The 18,733-nt window shown below is 28.9% G+C and overlaps 2 long non-coding RNA genes across 4 annotated transcripts in view; one reads left to right on the top strand and one right to left on the bottom strand.

Moving 5' to 3' along the window:
* The window catches only part of LOC128075087 (uncharacterized), a 65,125-nt gene that overhangs the window by 30,402 nt on the left and 15,990 nt on the right, over positions 1 to 18,733 (bottom strand). The window lies entirely within an intron of this gene.
* Positions 1 to 18,733, top strand: part of LOC128075086 (uncharacterized) — a 50,359-nt gene that overhangs the window by 28,390 nt on the left and 3,236 nt on the right. Inside the window, exons 17-27 of the long non-coding RNA XR_008203636.1 lie at positions 3,717 to 3,921; positions 5,163 to 5,285; positions 8,628 to 8,749; positions 9,530 to 9,694; positions 10,149 to 10,312; positions 10,559 to 10,845; positions 13,275 to 13,315; positions 14,303 to 14,548; positions 16,152 to 16,274; positions 17,751 to 17,832; positions 18,450 to 18,655. This is a non-coding gene — a long non-coding RNA (uncharacterized LOC128075086). The remainder of the gene's footprint in view (positions 1 to 3,716; positions 3,922 to 5,162; positions 5,286 to 8,627; positions 8,750 to 9,529; positions 9,695 to 10,148; positions 10,313 to 10,558; positions 10,846 to 13,274; positions 13,316 to 14,302; positions 14,549 to 16,151; positions 16,275 to 17,750; positions 17,833 to 18,449; positions 18,656 to 18,733) is intronic.

The following is an 18,733-nucleotide window of genomic DNA, read 5'->3' as shown; positions in this document are numbered from 1 at the left end:
AAAAACAGGGATTTCTAGAAAAAAAAAAGCTATATTTAAGGTTAAAAACAGGGATGTCTATGAAAATAAGCCATATTTAAGGCTAAAAACAGGGATTTCTATGAAAGTAAATTATATTTTAGGGGAAAAACAGGGATTTCCATGAAAATAAGTGATATTTAAGGTTAAAAACGGGGATTTCTAGGACAATAAGCGATATTTTATGGGAAAAACAGGGATTTCTATGAAAATAGGTGATATTTAAGGTTAAAAACAGGGATTTCTGTGAAAATAAGTGATATTTAAGGTTAAAAACAGGGATTTCTATGAAAATAAGCAATATTTAAGGGGAATAACAGGGATTTCTGTGAAAATAAGCGATATTTAAGGTTAAAAACAGGGATTTCTTTGAAAAGAAGCGATATTTAAGGTTAAAAACAGGGATTTCCATGAAAATAAGCGATATTATGGTTGAAAACAGGGATTTCCATGAAAATAAGCGATATTTTAGGGGAAAAACAGGGATTTCTATGAAAATAAGTGATATTTTAGGGGAAAAACAGGGATTTCCATGAAAATAAGCGATATATAAGGGGAAAAACAGGGATTTCTATGAAAATAAGCGATATTTAGGGGGAAAAACAGGGATTTCTAGGAAAAGAAGTGATATTTAAGGGGAAAAACAGGGATTTCTATGAAAATAAGCGATATTTTAGCTTAAAAACAGGGATTTCTATGAAAATAAGCGATATTTAAGGTTAAAAACAGGGATTTCTTTGAAAATAAGTGATATTTAAGGTTAAAAACAGGGATTTTTATGAAAAGAAGTGATATTTAAGGTTAAAAAACAGGGATTTCCATGAAAATAAGCGATATTTAAGGGGAAAAACAGGGATTTCTTTGAAAATAAGCGATATTTAAGGTTAAAAACAGGGATTTCTAGAAAAAAAAGCGATATTTAAGGTTAAAAACATGGATTTCTGTGAAAATAAGCCATATTTAAGGTTAAAAACAGGGATTTCTATGAAAATAAGCGATATTTTAGGGGAAAAACAAGGATTTCTGTGAAAGTAAGCGATATTTAAGGTTAAAAACAGGGATTTCTATGAAAATAAGCGATATTTTGGGGGAAAAACAGGGATTTCCATGAAAATAAGCGATATTTTAGGGGAAAAACAGGGATTTCCATGAAAATAAGCGATATATAAGGGGAAAAACAGGGATTTGTATGAAAATAAGCGATATTTAGGGGGAAAAACAGGGATTTCATGGAAAATAAGCGATATTTGAGGGGAAAAACAGGGATTTCTATGAAAATAAGCGATATTTTAGCTTAAAAACAGGGATTTCTATGAAAATAAGCGATATTTTAGCTTAAAAACAGGGATTTCTTTGAAAATAAGCGATATTTAAGGTTAAAAACAGGGATTTCCATGAAAAGAAGTGATATTTAAGGTTAAAAAACAGGGATTTCTAGGAAAATAAGCGATATTTTAGGGGAAAAACAGGGATTTCTATGAAAATAAGTGATATTTAAGGTTAAAAACAGGGATTTCCATGAAAATAAGCGATATTTAAGGGGAAAAACAGGGATTTCTTTGAAAATAAGCGATATTTTATGTTAAAAACAGGGATTTCTGTGAAAATAAGCCATATTTAAGGTTAATAACAGGGATTTCTATGAAAATAAGCGATATTTTAGGGGAAAAACAAGGATTTCTGTGAAAGTAAGCGATATTTAAGGGGAAAAACAGAGATTTCTATGAAAATAAGCGATATTTTGGTGGTAAAACAGGGATTTCCATGAAAATAAGCGATATTTTAGGGGAAAAACAGGGATTTCTATGAAAATATGCGATATTTAAGGTTGAAAACAGGGATTTCTATGAAAATAAGCGATATTTAAGGGGAAAAACAGGGATTTCTATGAAAATAAGCGATATTTAAGGGGAAAAACAGGGATTTCTATAAAAAAAATAAGCGATATTTAAGGTTAAAAACAGGGATTTCTATGAAAATAAGTGATATTTAAGGTTAAAAACAGGGATTTCTATGAAAATAAGTGATATTTAAGGTTAAAAACAGGGATTTCTTTGAAAAGAAGTGATATTTAAGGTTAAAAAACGGGGATTTCCATGAAAAGAAGTGATATTTAAGGTTAAAAAGCAGGGATTTCTATAAAAAAAATAAGCGATATTTAAGGTTAAAAACAGGGATTTCTATGAAAATAAGCGATATTTTAGGGGAAAAGCAAGGATTTCTGTGAAAGTAAGCGATATTTAATGTTAAAAACAGGGAGTTCTAGGAAAATAAGCAGTATTTTAGGGGAAAAACAGGGATTTCCATGAAAATAGGCGATATTTAAGGTTAAAAAACAGGGATTTCTATGATAATAAGCGATATTTAAGGTTAAAAACAGGGATTTCTAGGAAAATAAGCGATATTTAAGGCTAAAAACAGGGATTTCCATGAAAATAAGCGATATTTTAGTGGAAAAACAGGGATTTCTATGAAAATAAGCAATATTTTATGGGAAAAACAGGGATTTCTATGAAAATAAGCGATATTTAAGTGGAAAAACAGGGATTTCTATGAAAATAAGCGATATTTAAGGTTAAAAACAGGGATTTCTATAAAAAAAAATAAGCGATATTTAAGGTTAAAAACAGGGATTTCTATGAAAATAAGTGATATTTAAGGTTAAAAACAGGGATTTCTTTGAAAATAAGTGATATTTAAGGTTAAAAACAGGGATTTCTCTGAAAAGAAGTGATATTTAAGGTTAAAAAACGGGGATTTCTATGAAAATAAGCGATATTTTAGGGTTAAAAACAGGGATTTCTATGAAATTAGGTGATATTTAAGGTGAAAAACAGGGATTTCTATGAAAATAAGCGATATTTAAGGGGAAAAACAGGGATTTCTGTGAAAATAAGCGATATTTTAGGTTAAAAACAGGGATTTCTAGAAAAAAAAAGCGATATCTTAGGGGAAAAACAGGGATTTCTATGAAAATAAGCGATATTTAAGGGGAAAAACATTGATTGCTATGAAAATAAGCGATATTTAAGGTTAAAAACAGGGATTTCTATGAAAATAAGCAATATTTAAGGTTAAAAACACAGGGATTTCTATGAAAATAAGCGATATTTTTGGGAAAAGCAGGGATTTGTATGAAAATTAGCGATATTTTAGTGGAAAAACAGGGATTTCTATGAAAATAAGTGATATTTAAGGTTAAAAACAGGGATTTCTATGAAAATAAGTGATATTTAAGTGGAAAAACAGGGATTTCTATGAAAATAAGCGATATTTAAGGTTAAAAACAGGGATTTCTATAAAAAAAATAAGCGATATTTAAGGTTAAAAACAGGGATTTCTATGAAAATAAGTGATATTTAAGGTTAAAAACAGGGATTTCTATGAAAATAAGTGATATTTAAGGTTAAAAACAGGGATTTCTTTGAAAAGAAGTGATATTTAAGGTTAAAAAACGGGGATTTCCATGAAAAGAAGTGATATTTAAGGTTAAAAAACAGGGATTTGTATGAAAATTAGCGATATTTTAGTGGAAAAACAGGGATTTCTATGAAAATAAGCGATATTTAAGGTTAAAAACAGGGATTTCTTTGAAAATAAGTGATATTTAAGGTTAAAAACAGGGATTTGCATGAAAAGAAGTGATATTTAAGGTTAAAAAGCAGGGATTTCTATAAAAAAAATAAGCGATATTTAAGGTTAAAAACAGGGATTTCTATGAAAATAAGCGATATTTAAGGTTAAAAACAGGGATTTCTATGAAAATAAGCGATATTTAAGGGGAAAAACAGGGATTTCTATGAAAATAAGCGATATTTAAGTGGAAAAACAGGGATTTCTATGAAAATAAGCGATATTTAAGGTTAAAAACAGGGATTTCTATGAAAATAAGCGATATTTAAGGTTAAAGACAGGGATTTCTATGAAAATAAGCGATATTTTAGCTTAAAAACAGGGATTTCTATGAAAATAAGCGATATTTAAGGTTAAAAACAGGGATTTCTTTGAAAATAAGTGATATTTAAGGTTAAAAACAGGGATTTCCATGAAAAGAAGTGATATTTAAGGTTAAAAAACAGGGATTTCCATGAAAATAAGCGATATTTTAGGGGAAAAACAGGGATTTCTATGAAAATAAGCGATATTTAAGGTTAAAAACAGGGATTTCCATGAAAATAAGCGATATTTAAGGGGAAAAACAGGGATTTCTTTGAAAATAAGCGATATTTAAGGTTAAAAACAGGGATTTCTAGAAAAAAAAAAGCGATATTTAAGGTTAAAAACAGGGATTTCTGTGAAAATAAGCCATATTTAAGGTTAATAACAGGGATTTCTATGAAAATAAGCGATATTTTAGGGGAAAAACAAGGATTTCTGTGAAAGTAAGCGATATTTAAGGGGAAAAACAGAGATTTCTATGAAAATAAGCGATATTTTGGTGGTAAAACAGGGATTTCCATGAAAATAAGCGATATTTTAGGGGAAAAACAGGGATTTCTATGAAAATAAGCGATATTTAAGGTTGAAAACAGGGATTTCTATGAAAATAAGCGATATTTTTGGGAAAAACAGGGATTTGTATGAAAATTAGCGATATTTTAGTGGAAAAACAGGGATTTCTATGAAAATAAGCGATATTTAAGGGGAAAAACAGGGATTTCTATGAAAATAAGCGATATTTAAGTGGAAAAACAGGGATTTCTATGAAAATAAGCGATATTTAAGGTTAAAAACAGGGATTTCTATAAAAAAAATAAGCGATATTTAAGGTTAAAAACAGGGATTTCTATGAAAATAAGTGATATTTAAGGTTAAAAACAGGGATTTCTTTGAAAATAAGTGATATTTAAGGTTAAAAACAGGGATTTCTTTGAAAAGAAGTGATATTTAAGGTTAAAAAACGGGGATTTCCATGAAAAGAAGTGATATTTAAGGTTAAAAAACAGGGATTTCTAGGAAAATAAGCGATATTTTAGCTTAAAAACAGGGATTTCTATGAAAATAAGCGATATTTAAGGTTAAAAACAGGGATTTCTTTGAAAATAAGTGATATTTAAGGTTAAAAACAGGGATTTCCATGAAAAGAAGTGATATTTAAGGTTAAAAAGCAGGGATTTCTATAAAAAAAATAAGCGATATTTAAGGTTAAAAACAGGGATTTCTATGAAAATAAGCGATATTTAAGGTTAAAAACAGGGATTTCTATGAAAATAAGCGATATTTAAGGTTAAAAACAGGGATTTCTATGAAAATAAGCGATATTTAAGGTTAAAGACAGGGATTTCTATGAAAATAAGCGATATTTTAGCTTAAAAACAGGGATTTCTATGAAAATAAGCGATATTTAAGGTTAAAAACAGGGATTTCTTTGAAAATAAGTGATATTTAAGGTTAAAAACAGGGATTTCCATGAAAAGAAGTGATATTTAAGGTTAAAAAACAGGGATTTCTAGGAAAATAAGCGATATTTTAGGGGAAAAACAGGGATTTCTATGAAAATAAGCGATATTTAAGGTTAAAAACAGGGATTTCCATGAAAATAAGCGATATTTAAGGTTAAAAACAGGGATTTCCATGAAAATAAGCGATATTTAAGGTTAAAAACAGGGATTTCTAGAAAAAAAAGCGATATTTTAGGGGAAAAACAGGGATTTCTGTGAAAATAAGCCATATTTAAGGTTAATAACAGGGATTTCTATGAAAATAAGCGATATTTTAGGGGAAAAGCAAGGATTTCTGTGAAAGTAAGCGATATTTAATGTTAAAAACAGGGAGTTCTAGGAAAATAAGCAGTATTTAAGGGGAAAAACAGGGATTTCCATGAAAATAAGCGATATTTTAGGGGAAAAACAGGGATTTCTATGATAATAAGCGATATTTAAGGTTAAAAACAGGGATTTCTATGAAAATAAGTGATATTTAAGGTTAAAAACAGGGATTTCCATGAAAATAAGCGATATTTTAGTGGAAAAACAGGGATTTCTATGAAAATAAGCAATATTTTATGGGAAAAACAGGGATTTCTATGAAAATAAGCGATATTTAAGTGGTTAAAAACAGGGATTTCTATGAAAATAAGCGATATTTAAGGTTAAAAACAGGGATTTCTATGAAAATAAGCGATATTTAAGGTTAAAAACAGGGATTTCTATGAAAATAAGTGATATTTAAGGTTAAAAACAGGGATTTCTTTGAAAATAAGTGATATTTAAGGTTAAAAACAGGGATTTCTCTGAAAAGAAGTGATATTTAAGGTTAAAAAACGGGGATTTCTATGAAAATAAGCGATATTTTAGGGTTAAAAACAGGGATTTCTATGAAATTAGGTGATATTTAAGGTGAAAAACAGGGATTTCTATGAAAATAAGCGATATTTAAGGGGAAAAACAGGGATTTCTGTGAAAATAAGCGATATTTAAGGTTAAAAACAGGGATTTCTAGAAAAAAAAAGCGATATCTTAGGGGAAAAACAGGGATTTCTATGAAAATAAGCGATATTTTTGGGAAAAGCAGGGATTTGTATGAAAATAAGCGATATTTTAGTGGAAAAACAGGGATTTCTATGAAAATAAGCGATATTTAAGGGGAAAAACAGGGATTTCTATGAAAATAAGCGATATTTAAGTGGAAAAACAGGGATTTCTATGAAAATAAGCGATATTTAAGGTTAAAAACAGGGATTTCTATAAAAAAAATAAGCGATATTTAAGGTTAAAAACAGGGATTTCTATGAAAATAAGTGATATTTAAGGTTAAAAACAGGGATTTCTTTGAAAATAAGTGATATTTAAGGTTAAAAACAGGGATTTCTTTGAAAAGAAGTGATATTTAAGGTTAAAAAACGGGGATTTCCATGAAAAGAAGTGATATTTAAGGTTAAAAAACAGGGATTTCTAGGAAAATAAGCGATATTTTAGCTTAAAAACAGGGATTTCTATGAAAATAAGTGATATTTAAGGTTAAAAACAGGGATTTCTTTGAAAATAAGTGATATTTAAGGTTAAAAACAGGGATTTCCATGAAAAGAAGTGATATTTAAGGTTAAAAAGCAGGGATTTCTATAAAAAAAATAAGCGATATTTAAGGTTAAAAACAGGGATTTCTATGAAAATAAGCGATATTTTAGCTTAAAAACAGGGATTTCTATGAAAATAAGCGATATTTAAGGTTAAAAACAGGGATTTCTATGAAAATAAGCGATATTTAAGGTTAAAGACAGGGATTTCTATGAAAATAAGCGATATTTTAGCTTAAAAACAGGGATTTCTATGAAAATAAGCGATATTTAAGGTTAAAAACAGGGATTTCTTTGAAAATAAGTGATATTTAAGGTTAAAAACAGGGATTTCCATGAAAAGAAGTGATATTTAAGGTTAAAAAACAGGGATTTCTAGGAAAATAAGCGATATTTTAGGGGAAAAACAGGGATTTCTATGAAAATAAGCGATATTTAAGGTTAAAAACAGGGATTTCCATGAAAATAAGCGATATTTAAGGTTAAAAACAGGGATTTCTATGAAAATAAGCGATATTTAAGGGGAAAAACAGGGATTTCTAGAAAAAAAAGCGATATTTTAGGGGAAAAACAGGGATTTCTGTGAAAATAAGCCATATTTAAGGTTAATAACAGGGATTTCTATGAAAATAAGCGATATTTTAGGGGAAAAGCAAGGATTTCTGTGAAAGTAAGCGATATTTAATGTTAAAAACAGGGAGTTCTAGGAAAATAAGCAGTATTTAAGGGGAAAAACAGGGATTTCCATGAAAATAAGCGATATTTTAGGGGAAAAACAGGGATTTCTATGATAATAAGCGATATTTAAGGTTAAAAACAGGGATTTCTATGAAAATAAGTGATATTTAAGGCTAAAAACAGGGATTTCCATGAAAATAAGCGATATTTTAGTGGAAAAACAGGGATTTCTATGAAAATAAGCAATATTTTATGGGAAAAACAGGGATTTCTATGAAAATAAGCGATATTTAAGTGGAAAAACAGGGATTTCTATGAAAATAAGCGATATTTAAGGTTAAAAACAGGGATTTCTATAAAAAAAAATAAGCGATATTTAAGGTTAAAAACAGGGATTTCTATGAAAATAAGTGATATTTAAGGTTAAAAACAGGGATTTCTTTGAAAATAAGTGATATTTAAGGTTAAAAACAGGGATTTCTCTGAAAAGAAGTGATATTTAAGGTTAAAAAACGGGGATTTCTATGAAAATAAGCGATATTTTAGGGTTAAAAACAGGGATTTCTATGAAATTAGGTGATATTTAAGGTGAAAAACAGGGATTTCTATGAAAATAAGCGATATTTAAGGGGAAAAACAGGGATTTCTGTGAAAATAAGCGATATTTTAGGTTAAAAACAGGGATTTCTAGAAAAAAAAAGCGATATTTTAGGGGAAAAACAGGGATTTCTATGAAAATAAGCGATATTTAAGGGGAAAAACATTGATTGCTATGAAAATAAGTGATATTTAAGGTTAAAAACAGGGATTTCTATGAAAATAAGCAATATTTAAGGTTAAAAACAGGGATTTCTATGAAAATAAGCGATATTTTTGGGAAAAGCAGGGATTTGTATGAAAATTAGCGATATTTTAGTGGAAAAACAGGGATTTCTATGAAAATAAGTGATATTTAAGGGGAAAAACAGGGATTTCTATGAAAATAAGTGATATTTAAGGGGAAAAACAGAGATTTCTATGAAAATAAGCGATATTTAAGTTTAAAAACAGGGATTTCCATGAAAATAAGCGATATTTTAGGGGAAAAACAGGGATTTCTATGAAAATAAGCGATATTATGGTTGAAAACAGGGATTTCCATGAAAATAAGCGATATTTTAGGGGAAAAACAGGGATTTCTATGAAAATAAGTGATATTTTAGGGGAAAAACAGGGATTTCCATGAAAATAAGCGATATTTTAGGTTAAAAACAGGGATTTCTATGAAAATAAGCGATATTTAAGGTTAAAAACAGGGATTTCTTTGAAAATAAGCGATATTTAAGGTTAAAAACAGGGATTTCCATGAAAAGAAGTGATATTTAAGGTTAAAAAACAGGGATTTCCATGAAAATAAGCGATATTTAAGGGGAAAAACAGGGATTTCTTTGAAAATAAGCGATATTTAAGGTTAAAAACAGGGATTTCTAGAAAAAAAAGCGATATTTAAGGTTAAAAACAGGGATTTCTGTGAAAATAAGCCATATTTAAGGTTAAAAACAGGGATTTCTATGAAAATAAGCGATATTTTAGGGGAAAAACAGGGATTTCTGTGAAAGTAAGCGATATTTAAGGTTAAAAACAGGGATTTCTATGAAAATAAGCGATATTTTAGGGGAAAAACAGGGATTTCCATGAAAATAAGCGATATTTTAGGGGAAAAACAGGGATTTCTAGGAAAATACGCGATATTTAAGGGGAAAAACAGGGATTTCTATGAAAATAATCGATATTTAAGGGGAAAAACAGGGATTTCTATGAAAATAAGCGATATTTAAGGTTGAAAAACAGGGATTTCTATGAATATAAGTGATATTTAAGGTTAAAAACAGGGATTTCTATGAAAATAAGCGATATTTAAGGTTAAAAACGGGGATTTCTAGGAAAATAAGCGATATTTTATGGGAAAAACAGGGATTTCTATGAAAATAGGTGATATTTAAGGTTGAAAACAGGGATTTCTGTGAAAATAAGTGATATTTAAGGTTAAAAACAGGGATTTCTATGAAAATAAGCAATATTTAAGGGGAATAACAGGGATTTCTGTGAAAATAAGCGATATTTAAGGTTAAAAACAGGGATTTCTTTGAAAATAAGTGATATTTAAGGTTAAAAACAGGGATTTCTATGAAAAGAAGTGATATTTAAGGTTAAAAAACGGGGATTTCTATGAAAATAAGCGATATTTTAGGGGAAAAACAGGGATTTCTATGAAATTAGGTGATATTCAAGGTGAAAAACAGGGATTTCCATAAAAATAAGCGATATTTAAGGGGAAAAACAGGGATTTCTGTGAAAATAAGCGATATTTAAGGTTAAAAACAGGGATTTCTAGAAAAAAAAAAGCGATATCTTAGGGGAAAAACGTGGATTTCTGTGAAAATAAGTGATATTTAAGGTTGAAAACAGGGATTTCTATGAAAATAAGCGATATTTTAGGGGAAAAACAGGGATTTCTGTGAAAATAAGCGATATTTAAGGTTAAAAACAGGGATTTCTATGAAAATAAGCGATATTTTAGGGGAAAAACAGGGATTTCTATGAAAATAAGCGATATTTAAGGTTAAAAACAGGGATTTCCATGAAAATAAGCGATATTTAAGGTTAAAAACAGGGATTTCTATGAAAATAAGCCATATTTAAGGGGAAAAACAGGGATTTCCATGAAAATAAGCGATATTTAAGGTTAAAAACAGGGATTTCTATGAAAATAAGCGATATTTAAGGGGAAAAACAGGGATTTCTATGAAAATAAGCGATATTTAAGGTTAAAAACAGGGATTTCCATGAAAATAAGCGATATTTAAGGGGAAAAACAGGGATTTCTATGAAAATAAGTGATATTTTAGGGGAAAAACAGGGATTTCTATGAAAATAAGCGATATTTAAGTGGAAAAACAGGGATTTCTATGAAAATAAGCGATATTTAAGGTTAAAAACAGGGATTTCTATGAAAATAAGCGATATTTAAGGTTAAAAACAGGGATTTCTATGAAAATAAGCGATATTTAAGGTTAAAAACAGGGATTTCTATGAAAATAAGCGATATTTTAGGGGAAAAACAGGGATTTCTGTGAAAATAAGCGATATTTTAGGTGAAAAACAGGGATTTCTATGAAAATAAGCGATATTTAAGGTTAAAAACAGGGATTTCTTTGAAAATAAGCGATATTTAAGGTTAAAAACAGGGATTTCCATGAAAAGAAGTGATATTTAAGGTTAAAAACAGGGATTTCTAGGAAAATAAGCGATATTTTAGGGGAAAAACAGGGATTTCTATGAAAATAAGCGATATTTAAGGTTAAAAACAGGGATTTCCATGAAAATAAGCGATATTTAAGGTTAAAAACAGGGATTTCCATGAAAATAAGCGATATTTAAGGGGAAAAACAGGGATTTCTAGAAAAAAAAAGCGATATTTTAGGGGAAAAACAGGGATTTCTGTGAAAATAAGCCATATTTAAGGTTAATAACAGGGATTTCTATGAAAATAAGCGATATTTTAGGGGAAAAGCAAGGATTTCTGTGAAAAGTAAGCGATATTTAATGTTAAAAACAGGGAGTTCTAGGAAAATAAGCAGTATTTAAGGGGAAAAACAGGGATTTCCATGAAAATAAGCGATATTTTAGGGGAAAAACAGGGATTTCTATGATAATAAGCGATATTTAAGGTTAAAAACAGGGATTTCTATGAAAATAAGTGATATTTAAGGCTAAAAACAGGGATTTCCATGAAAATAAGCGATATTTTAGTGGAAAAACAGGGATTTCTATGAAAATAAGCAATATTTTATGGGAAAAACAGGGATTTCTATGAAAATAAGCGATATTTAAGGTTAAAAACAGGGATTTCTATGAAAATAAGCGATATTTAAGGTTAAAAACAGGGATTTCTATAAAAAAAAATAAGCGATATTTAAGGTTAAAAACAGGGATTTCTATGAAAATAAGTGATATTTAAGGTTAAAAACAGGGATTTCTTTGAAAATAAGCGATATTTAAGGTTAAAAACAGGGATTTCTCTGAAAAGAAGTGATATTTAAGGTTAAAAAACGGGGATTTCTATGAAAATAAGCGATATTTTAGGGTTAAAAACAGGGATTTCTATGAAATTAGGTGATATTTAAGGTGAAAAACAGGGATTTCTATGAAAATAAGCGATATTTAAGGGGAAAAACAGGGATTTCCATGAAAATAAGCGATATTTTAGGTTAAAAACAGGGATTTCTAGAAAAAAAAAGCGATATTTTAGGGGAAAAACAGGGATTTCTATGAAAATAAGCGATATTTAAGGGGAAAAACATTGATTGCTATGAAAATAAGCGATATTTAAGGTTAAAAACAGGGATTTCTATGAAAATAAGCAATATTTAAGGTTAAAAACAGGGATTTCTATGAAAATAAGCGATATTTTTGGGAAAAGCAGGGATTTGTATGAAAATTAGCGATATTTTAGTGGAAAAACAGGGATTTCTATGAAAATAAGTGATATTTAAGGGGAAAAACAGGGATTTCTATGAAAATAAGCGATATTTAAGGGGAAAAACAGGGATTTCTATGAAAATAAGCGATATTTAAGTTTAAAAACAGGGATTTCCATGAAAATAAGCGATATTTTAGGGGAAAAACAGGGATTTGTATGAAAATAAGCGATATTATGGTTGAAAACAGGGATTTCCATGAAAATAAGCGATATTTTAGGGGAAAAACAGGGATTTCTATGAAAATAAGCGATATTTTAGGGGAAAAACAGGGATTTCCATGAAAATAAGCGATATTTTAAGGTTAAAAACAGGGATTTCTATGAAAATAAGCGATATTTAGGGGGAAAAACAGGGATTTCTAGGAAAATAAGCGATATTTTAGGGGAAAAACAGGGATTTCTATGAAAATAAGCGATATTTTAGCTTAAAAACAGGGATTTCTATGAAAATAAGCGATATTTAAGGTTAAAAACAGGGATTTCTTTGAAAATAAGCGATATTTAAGGTTAAAAACAGGGATTTCCATGAAAAGAAGTGATATTTAAGGTTAAAAAACAGGGATTTCCATGAAAATAAGCGATATTTAAGGGGAAAAACAGGGATTTCTTTGAAAATAAGCGATATTTAAGGTTAAAAACAGGGATTTCTAGAAAAAAAAGCGATATTTAAGGTTAAAAACAGGGATTTCTGTGAAAATAAGCCATATTTAAGGTTAAAAACAGGGATTTCTATGAAAATAAGCGATATTTTAGGGGAAAAACAGGGATTTCTGTGAAAGTAAGCGATATTTAAGGTTAAAAACAGGGATTTCTATGAAAATAAGCGATATTTTGGGGGAAAAACAGGGATTTCCATGAAAATAAGCGATATTTTAGGGGAAAAACAGGGATTTCTAGGAAAATACGCGATATTTAAGGGGAAAAACAGGGATTTCTATGAAAATAAGCGATATTTAAGGGGAAAAACAGGGATTTCTATGAAAATAAGCGATATTTAAGGTTGAAAAACAGGGATTTCTATGAATATAAGTGATATTTAAGGTTAAAAACAGGGATTTCTATGAAAATAAGCGATATTTAAGGTTAAAAACGGGGATTTCTAGGAAAATAAGCGATATTTTATGGGAAAAACAGGGATTTCTATGAAAATAGGTGATATTTAAGGTTAAAAACAGGGATTTCTGTGAAAATAAGTGATATTTAAGGTTAAAAACAGGGATTTCTATGAAAATAAGCAATATTTAAGGGGAATAACAGGGATTTCTGTGAAAATAAGCGATATTTAAGTTTAAAAACAGGGATTTCTTTGAAAATAAGTGATATTTAAGGTTAAAAACAGGGATTTCTATGAAAATAAGTGATATTTAAGGTTAAAAACAGGGATTTCTATGAAAATAAGCGATATTTTAGGGGAAAAACAGGGATTTCTATGAAAATAAGCGATATTTTAAGGGGAAAAACAGGGATTTCCATGAAAATAAGCGATATTTAAGGTTAAAAACAGGGATTTCTGTGAAAATAAGCGATATTTAAGGTTAAAAACAGGGATTTCTAGAAAAAAAAAAGCGATATTTTAGGGGAAAAACGTGGATTTCTGTGAAAATAAGCGATATTTAAGGTTAAAAACAGGGATTTCTATGAAAATAAGCGATATTTTAGGGGAAAAACAGGGATTTCTGTGAAAATAAGCGATATTTAAGGTTAAAAACAGGGATTTCCATGAAAATAAGCGATATTTAAGGGGAAAAACAGGGATTTCTATGAAAATAAGCGATATTTAAGGTTAAAAACAGGGATTTCCATGAAAATAAGCGATATTTAAGGTTAAAAACAGGGATTTCTATGAAAATAAGCCATATTTAAGGGGAAAAACAGGGATTTCCATGAAAATAAGCGATATTTAAGGTTAAAAACAGGGATTTCTATGAAAATAAGCGATATTTAAGGGGAAAAACAGGGATTTCTATGAAAATAAGCGATATTTAAGGTTAAAAACAGGGATTTCTATGAAAATAAGCGATATTTTAGGGGAAAAACAGGGATTTCTATGAAAATAAGCGATATTTTAGGGGAAAAACAGGGATTTCTATGAAAATAAGCGATATTTAAGTGGAAAAACAGGGATTTCTATGAAAATAAGCGATATTTAAGGTTAAAAACAGGGATTTCTATGAAAATAAGCGATATTTAAGGTTAAAAACAGGGATTTCTATGAAAATAAGCGATATTTAAGGTTAAAAACAGGGATTTCTATGAAAATAAGCGATATTTTAGGGGAAAAACAGGGATTTCTGTGAAAATAAGCGATATTTTAGGTGAAAAACAGGGATTTCTATGAAAATAAGCGATATTTAAGGTTAAAAACAGGGATTTCTGTGAAAATAAGCGATATTTAAGGTTAAAAACAGGGATTTCTATGAAAATAAGCGATATTTTAGGGGAAAAACAGGGATTTCTATGAAATTAGTTGATATTCAAGGTTAAAAACAGGGATTTCCATGAAAATAAGCGATATTTAAGGTTAAAAACAGGGATTTCTATGAAAGTAAGCGATATTTAAGGGGAAAAACAGGGATTTCTGTAAATAAGAGATATTTACGTTAAAACCAGGGATTTCCATGAAAATAAGAGATATCTAAGGTTGAAAACAGGGATTTCTGTGAAAATAATCCATATTTAAGGTTAAAAACAGGGATTTCTATGAAAATAAGTGATATTTAAGGTAAAAAAAAAAAGGATTTCCATGAAAATAAGCGATATTTAAGGGGAAAAACAGGGATTTCTAGGAAAATAAGCGATATTTAAGGTTAAAAACAGGGATTTCTATGAAAATAAGCGATATTTAAGGTAAAAAAAAAAAGGATTTCTTAAAAATAAGCGATATTTAAGGGGAAAAACAGGGATTTCTAGAAAAAAAAAGCGATATTTAAGGTTAAAAACAGGGATTTCTATGAAAATAAGCGATATTTTAGGGGAAAAACAGGGATTTCTATGAAAATAAGCGATATTTAAGGTTAAAAACAGGGATTTCTGTGAAAATAAGCGATATTTAAGGTTAAAAACAGGGATTTCCATGAAAATAAGCGATATTTAAGGTTAAAAACAGGGATTTCTATGAAAATAAGCGATATTTAGGGTTAAAAACAGGGATTTCCATGAAAATAAGCGATATTTAAGGGGAAAAACAGGGATTTCTGTGAAAATAAGCGATATTTAAGGTTAAAAACAGGGATTTCTATGAAAATAAGCGATATTTAAGGTTAAAAACAGGGATTTCCATGAAAATAAGCGATATTTAAGGGGAAAAACAGGGATTTCTATGAAAATAAGCGATATTTATGGTTAAAAACAGGGATTTCTATGAAAATAAGAGATATTTAAGGTTAAAAACAGGGATTTCTGTGAAAATAAGCGATATTTTAGGGGAAAAACAGGGATTTCTATGAAAATAGGTGATATTTAAGGTGAAAAACAGGGATTTCCATAAAAAAAATAAGCGATATTTAAGGTTAAAAACAGGGATTTCTATGAAAATAAGTGATATTTAAGGTTAAAAACAGGGATTTCTATGAAAATAGGTGATATTTATGGTTAAAAACAGGGATTTCTATGAAAATAAGCGATATTTAAGGATAAAAACAGGGATTTCTATGAAAATAAGTGATATTTAAGGTGAAAAACAGGGATTTCAATGAAAATATGTGATATTTAATGTTAAAAACAGGGATTTCTATGAAAATAAGCGATATTTAAGGTTAAAAACAGGGATTTCCATGAAAATAAGCGATATTTAAGGGGAAAAACAGGGATTTCTATGAAAATAAGCGATATTTAAGGTTAAAAACAGGGATTTCTATGAAAATAAGAGATATTTAAGGTTAAAAACAGGGATTTCTGTGAAAATAAGCGATATTTTAGGGGAAAAACAGGGATTTCTATGAAAATAAGCGATATTTAAGGTTAAAAACAGGGATTTCTATGAAAATAAGCGATATTTAAGGATAAAAACAGGGATTTCTATGAAAATAAGAGATATTTAAGGTTAAAAACAGGGATTTCTGTGAAAATAAGCGATATTTAAGGTTAAAAACAGGGATTTCTATGAAAATAGGTGATATTTATGGTTAAAAACAGGGATTTCTATGAAAATAAGCGATATTTAAGGTTAAAAACAGGGATTTCCATGAAAATAAGCGATATTTAAGGGGAAAAACAGGGATTTCAATGAAAATAAGCGATATTTAATGTTAAAAACAGGGATTTCCATGAAAATAAGTGATATTTAAGGGGAAAAACAGGGGTTTCTGTGAAAATAAGCGATATTTTAGGGTTAAAAACAGTGATTTCTATGTAAATAAGGGATAATTAAGGTTAAAAACAGGGATTTCCATGAAAATAAGCGATATTTAAAGTTAAAAACAGGGATTTCTAGGAAAATAAGCGATATTTCAGGGGAAAAACAGGGATTTCCATGAAAATAAGAGATATTTTAGGGGAAAAACAGGGATTTCTATGAAAATAAGCGATATTTTAGTGGAAAAACAGGGATTTCTATGAAAATAAGTGATATTTAAGGTTAAAAAACGGGATTTCTATGAAAATAAGCGATATTTAAGGTTAAAAACAGGGATTTCTAGGACAATAAGCGATATTTAAGGTTAAAAACAGGGATTTCCATGAAAATAAGCCATATTTAAGGGGAAAAACAGGGATTTCTATGTAAATAAGGGATAATTAAGGTTAAAAACAGGGATTTCCATGAAAATAAGCGATATTTAAGGGGAAAAACAGGGATTTCTATGAAAATAAGCGATATTTAATGTTCAAAACAGGGATTTCCATGAAAATAAGCGATATTTACGGTTAAAAACAGGGATTTCTATGAAAATAGGTTATATTTATGAATAAAACAGGGATTTCTATGAAAATAAGCAATATTTAAAGTTAAAAACAGGGATTTCTATGAAAATAAGCGATATTTAAGGGGAAAAACAGGGATTTCTGTGAAAATAAGCGATATTTAAGGTTAAAAACAGGGATTTCTATGAAAATAAGCGATATTTTAGGGGAAAAACAGGGATTTCTGTGAAAATAAGCGATATTTAAGGGGAAAAACAGGGATTTCTATGAAAATAAGCGATATTTATGGTTAAAAACAGGGATTTCTATGAAAATAAGAGATATTTAAGGTTAAAAACAGGGATTTCTGTGAAAATAAGCGATATTTTAGGGGAAAAACAGGGATTTCTATGAAAATAGGTGATATTTAAGGTTAAAATCAGGGATTTCTATGAAAATAGGTGATATTTATGGTTAAAAACAGGGATTTCTATGAAAATAAGCGATATTTAAGGATAAAAACAGGGATTTCTATGAAAATAAGTGATATTTAAGGTGAAAAACAGGGATTTCAATGAAAATATGTGATATTTAATGTTAAAAACAGGGATTTCTATGAAAATAAGCGATATTTAAGGTTAAAAACAGGGATTTCCATGAAAATAAGCGATATTTAAGGGGAAAAACAGGGATTTCTATGAAAATAAGCGATATTTAAGGTTAAAAACAGGGATTTCTATGAAAATAAGAGATATTTAAGGTTAAAAACAGGGATTTCTGTGAAAATAAGCGATATTTTAGGGGAAAAACAGGGATTTCTATGAAAATAGGTGATATTTATGGTTAAAAACAGGGATTTCTATGAAAATAAGCGATATTTAAGGATAAAAACAGGGATTTCTATGAAAATAAGTGATATTTTAAGGGGAAAAACAGGGATTTCTGTGAAAATAAGCGATATTTAAGGTTAAAAACAGGGATTTCTATGAAAATAGGTGATATTTATGGTTAAAAAAAGGGATTTCTATGAAAATAAGCGATATTTAAGGATAAAAACAGGGATTTCTATGAAAATAAGTGATATTTAAGGTGAAAAACAGGGATTTCAATGAAAATATGTGATATTTAAGGTTAAAAACAGGGATTTCCATGAAAATAAGTGATATTTAAGGGGAAAAACAGGGGTTTCTGTGAAAATAAGCGATATTTTAGGGTTAAAAACAGTGATTTCTATGTAAATAAGGGATAATTAAGGTTAAAAACAGGGATTTCCATGAAAATAAGCGATATTTAAAGTTAAAAACAGGGATTTCTAGGAAAATAAGCGATATTTCAGGGGAAAAACAGGGATTTCCATGAAAATAAGAGATATTTTAGGGGAAAAACAGGGATTTCTATGAAAATAAGCGATATTTAAGGTTAAAAACAGGGATTTCTATGAAAATAAGCGATATTTTAGGGGAAAAACAGGGATTTCTATGAAAATAAGCGATATTTTAGGGTTAAAAAAAAGGATTTCTATGAAAATAAGTGATATTTAAGGTTAAAAACCGGGATTTCTATGAAAATAAGCGATATTTAAGGTTAAAAACAGGGATTTCTAGGACAATAAGCGATATTTAAGGTTAAAAACAGGGATTTCCATGAAAATAAGCCATATT

Source organism: Tympanuchus pallidicinctus, unplaced genomic scaffold (assembly GCF_026119805.1).
Source record: "Tympanuchus pallidicinctus isolate F22 unplaced genomic scaffold, pur_lepc_1.0 scaffold118, whole genome shotgun sequence".
Classification (NCBI taxonomy): domain Eukaryota; kingdom Metazoa; phylum Chordata; class Aves; order Galliformes; family Phasianidae; genus Tympanuchus; species Tympanuchus pallidicinctus.
This window is presented reverse-complemented; position numbering and strand designations above follow the sequence as displayed.